Here is a 9,213-nt window from a genome sequence, read left to right as displayed (position 1 = left end):
TAGGCTATAATATGGAACCAATTTTTTCCCACCAACTTTTTCCCATCGTTGTTTTTTTGTTAAAACAATATTCTAATTTTCTCCCTCCATTTTTTTTACCAAAAATCTGTTAATAAAAATTTGGAGCCAAAATTTTTGTTTAATCACAAAACATGGAGCCAAAATTTTCTTTTAATGTAAAACATGAAGCGAAAAGTTACAGCAGACGTATTTAACTTTCATCCACCCATAAGCCAGCTTATCCACCCATAAACTAAACATTATCCCTCTCTCTCTCTAACTAAACACTATCTCTCTCTAAAAATAAGGAGACGATTTCACAGCTTCGGTCACAATTTTTTTTTTTAAGAAAACTTGTTGGTTAGTTCTCGTATTCAATCATTCTATGTTCGATTTTTCATTTTTAACGGAACCAACAAAACATTCATAACACTTCTGTAGGTTTTGTAGGTTCGATTCTTTGACGATTTCACGAGTTAGGTCGCAAACGGTTCATCTAATTCCGGCGATTCTCTCATTCCGTGGGCTCGATATGTTGTTTCTCGGATTTTGATTTGTTGTTAATCTGATTATCACAAGTAAGTTCATCTAAATTTCATTTTATTGCTACTTTAGGTTTTGATTTTAGAACACATTTGTTGTTTATCTATTATTGTTGTGTATGAGTTTTATGATTCCATTTTGGCACAAGCTAGGAATTTTTGTATGTTAGACTCTTACATGCTGGGAATTTCTTGTTCATACTTAAAATGTTGACTCATTTACTAAGTTACCTTTTGAAGTGACAAAATAATAGAGGGTCTCTTGTATGCCAAGACCAGTCGTTGAAAACAAGGCCTCTAATTTGTTGCTCTATTGTTACTGCTGTGTATCCGCTTTTAAATTTTGGTTTATTTTGAGCTGCTACTGCAACTGTGGTTTAACTTTAACTGGTTATGTTTATTCCAGGTTTGTATGGAGCATTCCACGATTATAGTCACTAAAAGAAAATACATTAGTGTTGTACAACGTCGTGCTATATATGAAGCCTTGTTGCAAGCAACTGATTCCGGAGAGTTAAAAAGGGGTGCCATAGGTACTTTTGTTGCACATTTCTCGGTATCGAACCGGACTATTAGTCGCATCTGGCATCAGGCTAAATCTCAGTTTGACAAAGGCTCAGTTTGACAAAGGAATGTATTTTGTGTGTTTGTGAGTGTATTGTATTTTGTGATTTGGAAAAAATCGCAGTAGCCTTAGTCAAGTATCACATCAATTTAAAAAATTGTTTTGGTTTTCTAAAGGAGATACATTGATAACTTTATTGTTTAAAAGTAATTGAGAATTTGATTTTGACAAAAAATTCTAACAAATATTGCAATAAATTGAAAACAGCAAAAACCAATAACTTGAAAAAGATAATGAAAAGTTATAAAAAAAAAGACTATTGAGGTTGTTTGGAGAAAAACCAACGAAGGAAAAAAAAAAAAAAGGTAAACTTTTTACGCATTTAATATCATTAATAAATGTATTGTTTGTTAGAAGGGTATTTTGGTAAAGATGTTATTTATTTATGGAAATTGACTATCATTTTGGGACATAAGAAAAAGGAAAGATGGACTATGAATTTGGGACAGAGGGAGTTTTAAACTTATAATATTATAAAATATAAGGGTTGAATTTTAACTTTTAAAATTTTAGGGGTTTGGAACTAAAGTTTTTTAAAGTGACTATACATGTTCCAAAACTTGAGGGCAAGTTTTGTAACTTTCAAAACTTTTCATCTTTCATAACTTATGAGTTAATGGTTTATTAAAATGAAAGACTTTTCATTTTATGTAACCTATGCTCCGAGCAAAGCCCGATTTTCTTTAAAATCCGTTGTAAGTGAGCTACGCTTACGCAACTTTTAATATAGCTTTCAAATAATTATTGTAATGTTATTAGGTCCTAATAAAATAATTATTTGCGCTATTATTATGAGTTATATTGAGTTTTATTTAACGCTTATATAATAATAATAATAGTCAGACTATTAATTTGTTGCGGTTATCGTTAGACTAAACCCTAGTGTAATGGTACTAGGTTTTATAAAAAGAAATTGTTTTGAGAGTATCGGAGCGCTGTCCGAGTATTGAGTCACCACCTTTCAAGTGAGTGCATAGTCCCTTTCATCTTACCATAGATATGAAGTATTTTATATAAACTACGTGCTATGTGTGCATATTATCTGAATACTTGCTGTTTATGATGGATGAACATTTTATACATGTTTTAAATGATTTAAACTGTAGACGTATTTTATATATACGAATATGTTGGGTATGACATGGGTAGATGAATGATGAGAGATAAAAGATGATGTGAGTAAATGTTGGCAGCTATGGACTTAGTGCCTAATAAATATCGGCAGCTATGGACTTAGTGCCTATTGGACAAACACCGGTAGCTATGGAATTAGTACCTGTTAGGAATTGGTAGCTATGGACTTAGTACCTATTAGATAAACACTGGTAGCTATGGATTTATTACCCGATGAATAGACTATAGCAGCTATGGAATTAGTGCTTTACGAACGAACATTGGCAGCTATGGATTTAGTGCCAGTCCTATAACCTTGGAAGTAAGGGACTTCGGAATAAACGAATGCATGATAGATGACTCTTAGGTTAAATCCTTAAGAGTAAAGAAGATAACGGGGATGGGTAATTGGGTTGATTGTTTGATTGTTTAAACATAATAATTATATTATTGTGGGTTGAAAACCCTATGTACTCACCAGGTTTCCCAACCTGACCCACTCAGTTTATTTATATCACAGGTGTTGATATGAAGTCACATTACACTGAGAGATTTAAAGAGATGTAGATCACTAGTGTAAATAAATGTAAGTTCTGTTTATGTTTATGTTTCTGTATTAACGATGACATCCCAAACGTTTTAAAATGAATAAAATACGTTTCTTCGAAAATGTTTTAATAACGTATTTATCATGTTTTTCTAGGAACAAATTCTGCAACATTTTTATTAAAAGAAGTACTCTGATTTTTGTAAAACATAAACAAAATCGGCCTTTTCTGGCCGTGAAAAATGGGGATGTTACAGTTGGTATCAGAGCATTAGTTTAAGCGAACTAGGAATATGGATTTATTTCTAGACTTAAACTTAGAATGCTAAGCGATGATTGTGAGGTGTACTAGCTTATTTTAGGAATTATGCCTAAAATGCTTTTATGTGCTAAATGCTTTATGCCTTAGATGCTGTTATTTATTCGGATCTATGGTCTGTTGTCGACCGGATCTGGAAACCTTATGTGTTTAGGATTCTAAACGTACGACTACGATATTAGAACTAGCATGTAAACGTTTCGGAGTGATAAGGATGATTTAAACGTCAATCCTAAGTAAAGGTCTAGATTCACCTTATTCGGTGTATAGATCAAGATGGCAAGGACCCGTAGCGGAAACGTGAATGCAAATGAGAATAGGAACCAACCCCCAGTGGTTCAGCAAGTACCTGTTGCAGAAGAAGTTGCACCTGAGCCAGTCACCATGGCTGGAATTCAAGCCATGATTGGGCTATGCTAGCTGAACAAAGGGAAGAAATGACGAGGATATCGAATAAGGACGAACATACTATGCCCACTGAGCAACCCGAGCTGATTCCCAAGCAATCGGAGGAAGGGAACTACAGCCGCCAAGTGAGTCAAGTGGGGACTCAAGATGGCCTGGAGAGGAGAAACGACAAGGATGGGCGAATGTACAAGAATTTCTTGGGTGCGAAACCACCAAGTCTCTCAGGAAGCCCAAAGCCTGTTGAGATTATGGATTGGATCTCCGAGATGGAAATGGTGTTTGAGAGCTGCGACTGTAGCGAGAAAAAGAAGACCGTCTTCATCGTAAGACAACTGAAAACTGGAGTCTTGAGCTGGTGGAAGCTATTAGCAGATACGATGCCACGAGGAGAAGCCTTAAGGATGTCATGGGAAGTGTTCTTGGAACAGTTAAAAATGCAGTACATCTCGGAGATAGATCTGATAGACCTAAACAACGAGTTTCAGAACCCGAAGAAAGGGAAGATGAGTGTTGATGAGTATGCCACCGCATTCACCGTGAGGATGAAGCTATTCCCCTACTTGGTGCCTACTGAACTCTCCAAGATTGATAGGTTTGCTATCGGACTGCCCACTGACTTTGGCCCAATGGTCAAAATGACAACTACCTTGAAAACAGTTGTTAGGGCAGCTAAGAACATAGAAGCCCAGATAAGAGAAAAGGGTCTAGAAAAAAGATAAGGCAGGAGAGAAGCGGAAGTTTGAAGGATCTTCAAGGTCCAACAAGGAAAGGAAATTCTCAAAACTTGGAGGAGGAGATGGAGGTGAAGCGAGATGGTGTGATAAATGCAAGAGGAAGCATTGTGGGAAGTGCAACGAAGAAGTGACTTGTTACAAGTGTGGGAGGACTGGTCACTATTCTAAGGACTGCACACATAATGATAAAGTATGCTACGGATGTGGAGGCAAGGGGCATATGTCCAGAGACTGCCCAAGGAAAAATAAAGCAGCAAGACCAGAAACACCACCAAGGCCAAGGGCATTTCACATGATCCTCGACGAAGCAAAAAACCATGCAAGGAATCAAGGATGAGGACTTTATACCCGAAGATCAAGTTATGCAGTAGCCATAGTATCGTATGATGTTGCCCATTAGAGGCATAGTCCAGGGTGAACTTGAACACCTATGTAATAGTTTCAAGAAATAATAAAATCTTCGTTTTGTTATCTGGTGTGTTAAATTGTTATGTGATTTTCTTGTATGGTGACTTGGAAAACTGAAAGACGATACTTGGGACGAGTATGAGTAGGTGTGAATGGTAGTAGAGGCCTATACTACCGGAAGCACATGACTCACACTTGGATAGGGGAAAGTCACAAGGCTACCAAGAAGCTAGTAATTAATTCCGTTTTATTCAAGTATATCGTTACCATTGTTGTTATCCCGAACCTAGTGTTCATATCACATTGAGTCCTACTACGATGAGTAGGTTACGTGGTTCAGAGAACCAAGTTTGATGTAGCGTCCGACTTAAACCAAACAATCGAAATCAAAGCGATCAATAGAAGTATCGTGCTCGTTATTAAAGAAGTTGGTAGCTAGAAATGCTACATGTTAAAATGTGATTACATCACATTAGACCATGAAGGAAGGTATATTCCATTCCGGAATATGACTCTAAGAGACCTAAGTCTAAGCGTTGCAACATACGATGATAGGTCATTAGAATATGACACATCGATCCATAGTAGTAATAAAATACCTCATCTCAAGTTCGTATCCAGTGAGGATCGAGATTGTGACATGAAGGTCATAATTTGGAGTCTAACCTGAGGTAGAGAGCAGGTGCACGATCAAGTACTGCTTACAGTCAATAAGTCTAAGAGATATACTTAAAGGAATATAAAAGTTATAAATTAATACCTAGGATAAAGAGATTACGTGTGGAGTCATTATACGAGCCCTGTTTCGTTGATGATTCCGGGACGTAATCATCCTAAGGGGGAGATAATTGTAATGCCCGTAGATCCGGGCTCGTCAATTTAGAGGCAATAGGGGTCGAAAACGAATTTTCGACAAAATATTATTTATAATAAATAGTCTTAACCAAGTTGTAGAATATGTCACGAGGTTTTCGTACATATAAAGAACGCCGAAATCCGAGTTATAACGAAGAAGTTATGACCCGTCGAAGTTTCGCAACGGAACCGACACGGCACCGGGAAGCGTAAATAGTGAAGTTACGATAGAGCGAGATTTAGCCTTAGCAATCTAAACGAAATTCGTAGAATACGTTAAACTAAGAATATCGATAAAAAGAACGCCCAAATCTGACTTCGTATGAAGAAGTTATGATTTTTCGAAGTTTTGGATTAGCAGTGTACAGCCCGAAGTTCGAATAATAGACCGAGCGGTTTTAGCCTACACGACCTAAACGAGAATCGAAGATCTCGTTAAGATTAGCATAACGAGAAAAAGATGGGCGAAAACGGACGTCGGATGAAGAAGTTATGAGAATTTAACGGACAAATCCTGTCCCGGCCTGTTAATATAATTAAATTTAAAATCAAGTCAAATTAGCCGACAGAGTCTAAACGAAAGTTGTAGAGTACGTTCCTGCCTTCGCGTGGATATAAAGAACATCAAAAACGGAGCTCGTATGAGGAAGATACGAATTTTTAAGGTCGATACTCGAATTTGCGAAGTCTGATGCGAGTCGATGACGTGGCGCAATTTGGACCCTCCATCGCTGACCTTAGTACCCGCCTCGGATGCATGACACACAACCCCTCACATACGCCCAACGTTAGCATCCGACGCCCCGCGTACAAGTACGCCTCGTGTACGAGGTTCGAAACGCCCCGCGTACAAGAACTCTTCCTCGGTCCACAAGCCTCCACGTCTCACCATCCGAAGCTTGCCATGCCTCAACCTTATCCGAACTATGCCTAGCGTATCTGCTGAACGCGCAGCGTAGTCCGAGCTGCTGTGTGCCTATAAAAGGCTGCGAAGATTTCCGAGTTTTTCATACCATTTCCTTTCTCTCTCTAGATTTATTTCTCTCTCTAGCCTATTTTGAGCCCCCAAAACCCTTGGTAAACCCCCTTAGCTCCCGAGGGAAGCCCCGAGGCTCCTGGAGTCCCGAGAAAAAGGGTCTTTTGGTTTCGAAACGCTGCTACGAGCAAAGCCCGGTTTTCTTTAAAATCCACTGTAAGTGAGCTACGCTTACACAACTTTTAATATAGCTTTCAAATAATTATTGTAATGTTATTAGGTCCTAATAAAATAATTATTTGCGCTATTATTATGAGTTATATTGAGTTTTATTTAACGCTTATATAATAATAATAATAGTCAGACTATTAATTTGTTGCGGTTATCGTTAGACTAAACCCTAGTGTAATGGTACTAGGTTTTATAAAAAGAAATTGTTTTGAGAGTATCGGAGCGCTGTCCGAGTATTGAGTCACCACCTTTCAAGTGAGTGCATAGTCCCTTTCATCTTACCATAGATATGAAGTATTTTATATAAACTACGTGCTATGTGTGCATATTATCTGAATACTTGCTGTTTATGATGGATGAACATTTTATACATGTTTTAAATGATTTAAACTGTAGACGTATTTTATATATACGAATATGTTGGGTATGACATGGGTAGATGAATGATGAGAGATAAAAGATGATGTGAGTAAATGTTGGCAGCTATGGACTTAGTGCCTAATAAATATCGGCAGCTATGGACTTAGTGCCTAATAAATATCGGAAGCTATGGACTTAGTGTCTATTGGACAAACACCGGTAGCTATGGAATTAGTACCTGTTAGGAATTGGTAGCTATGGACTTAGTACCTATTAGATAAACACTGGTAGCTATGGATTTATTACCCGATGAATAGACTATAGCAGCTATGGAATTAGTGCTTTACAAACGAACATTGGCAGCTATGGATTTAGTGCCAGTCCTATAACCTTGGAAGTAAGGGACTTCGGAATAAACGAATGCATGATAGATGACTCTTAGGTTAAATCCTTAAGAGTAAAGAAGATAATGGGGATGAGTAATTGGGTTGATTGTTTGATTGTTTAAACATAATAATTATATTATTGTGGGTTGAAAACCCTATGTACTCACCAGGTTTCCCAACCTGACCCACTCAGTTTATTTATATCACAGATGTTGATATGAAGTCACATTACACTGAGAGATTTAAAGAGATGTAGATCACTAGTGTAAATAAATGTAAGTTCTGTTTATGCTTATGTTTCTGTATTAACGATAACATCCCAAATGTTTTAAAATGAATAAAATACGTTTCTTCGAAAATGTTTTAATAACGTATTTATCATGTTTTTTCAGGGAACAAATTACGCAACCTCTTTATTAAAAGAAGTACTCTGATTTTTATAAAGCATAAACAAAATCGGTTTTTTCTGGCCGTGAAAAATGTGGATGTCATATTATAAATACAAGAGTCCATATTTAATTAGTCACACTTTTGATATCTAAATTAATTTCTAATTAATTTTAGATCAATACTAATTAAATAATATGATTTCTTATTAATATATTAGAACATATAATATATTAATAAATCATAACTTCTATTATTTTCAAAAGATTATCCATATAAATTGTTCGGGTGAAGTGCATCCCAAATGAACCATGTCGGTTCGGGTCAAGTACATCTCAAATATAGTTATGGACTTAGACACCTTATCCAACATGTAGATCTATACATAAATATATCGCTCTCCCTGCAAGATATGTTGGTTATAAGTTAGGACTTTTGTCGGTACTTAGGTAAGTACTTGAAGATGTGTCTCACAAATTTATTGCTTCAACGAGTTTATTAGTAATGAAATGAAAAAATTTTAGTAAATAAAAATGTAACACTCTCTAGTAAATGAGAATGTAATACCCTTTAGTAAATGAAAATGTAATACCGTTTGGTAAATGAAAATGTAACTTTTCAATAGAAATTTCTAATTGTATAAATATTGTAAAAATGACTCATGAACTATACCTATTATAGTTTATAATGTATGTTCTATTGAAACGAAAAAACTTTGTATTTTAACAACTTTGCATGTAAGAATTTATGAGTTTGGTAGTAACGTTATTTAGCAATTTTACGTAAGAAAATATAAGAAAACATAAGAAACGATTTGTATATTTACACAAGTATCCTTGTGTTTTACTTGTATTCCCCTCCCCTAAAACATAGAAAAATCTTGGAAAATGTGGGGGTATGAATTCACCTTGAATGCGTTCTTGGCGGAATAACGAAGTGAAGCGATGATCTTCGAGTTATAATACGTGAATATAGTCATGTCCTAATTTGTTTTAAACACATAATATAGGTGCAAATAAGATACTAACAAATAAAGTGTTAAATGACACTAGAATATATATATATACATTGAACACTTACTATGTTTCCTTAGGATCAAGGAAAAGTCTTTTTGTAACACCGTGAATTTCAAAATAATTTTTCGCAAATTATAAAGACATTTCTCATTTAATTTTCATAAAAACATTAAGTTTAAATCCCAATTCACATCATACAAAATCCCAAGATCCTATATATATCAAAAATCCCATGCGTGTGTACAGATCAAGCCGGCGCCTTCCCACGGTCATCACTAGTACCTGAAACGACAACACTAACACTGT

General features: G+C 36.0%; 1 long non-coding RNA gene across 1 annotated transcript; it reads left to right on the top strand.

Annotated features, from left to right (window-relative positions):
• Nucleotides 1-219: 219 nt before the first annotated feature.
• Nucleotides 220-1,282, top strand: LOC145069127 (uncharacterized). The gene is made up of 3 exons (XR_013689303.1): nt 220-360; nt 442-578; nt 949-1,282. It is a non-coding gene; the product is annotated as an uncharacterized LOC145069127 (long non-coding RNA).
• The last annotated feature ends 7,931 nt before the right edge of the window (nt 1,283-9,213 follow it).

Source organism: Lactuca serriola, chromosome 8 (genome assembly GCF_051521515.1).
Source record: "Lactuca serriola cultivar US96UC23 chromosome 8, Lser_US96UC23_V15, whole genome shotgun sequence".
NCBI classification, from domain to species: Eukaryota; Viridiplantae; Streptophyta; class Magnoliopsida; order Asterales; family Asteraceae; genus Lactuca; species Lactuca serriola.
The sequence above is the reverse complement of the archived record's forward strand: the minus strand, read 5'-3'. Positions and strand labels throughout refer to the sequence as shown.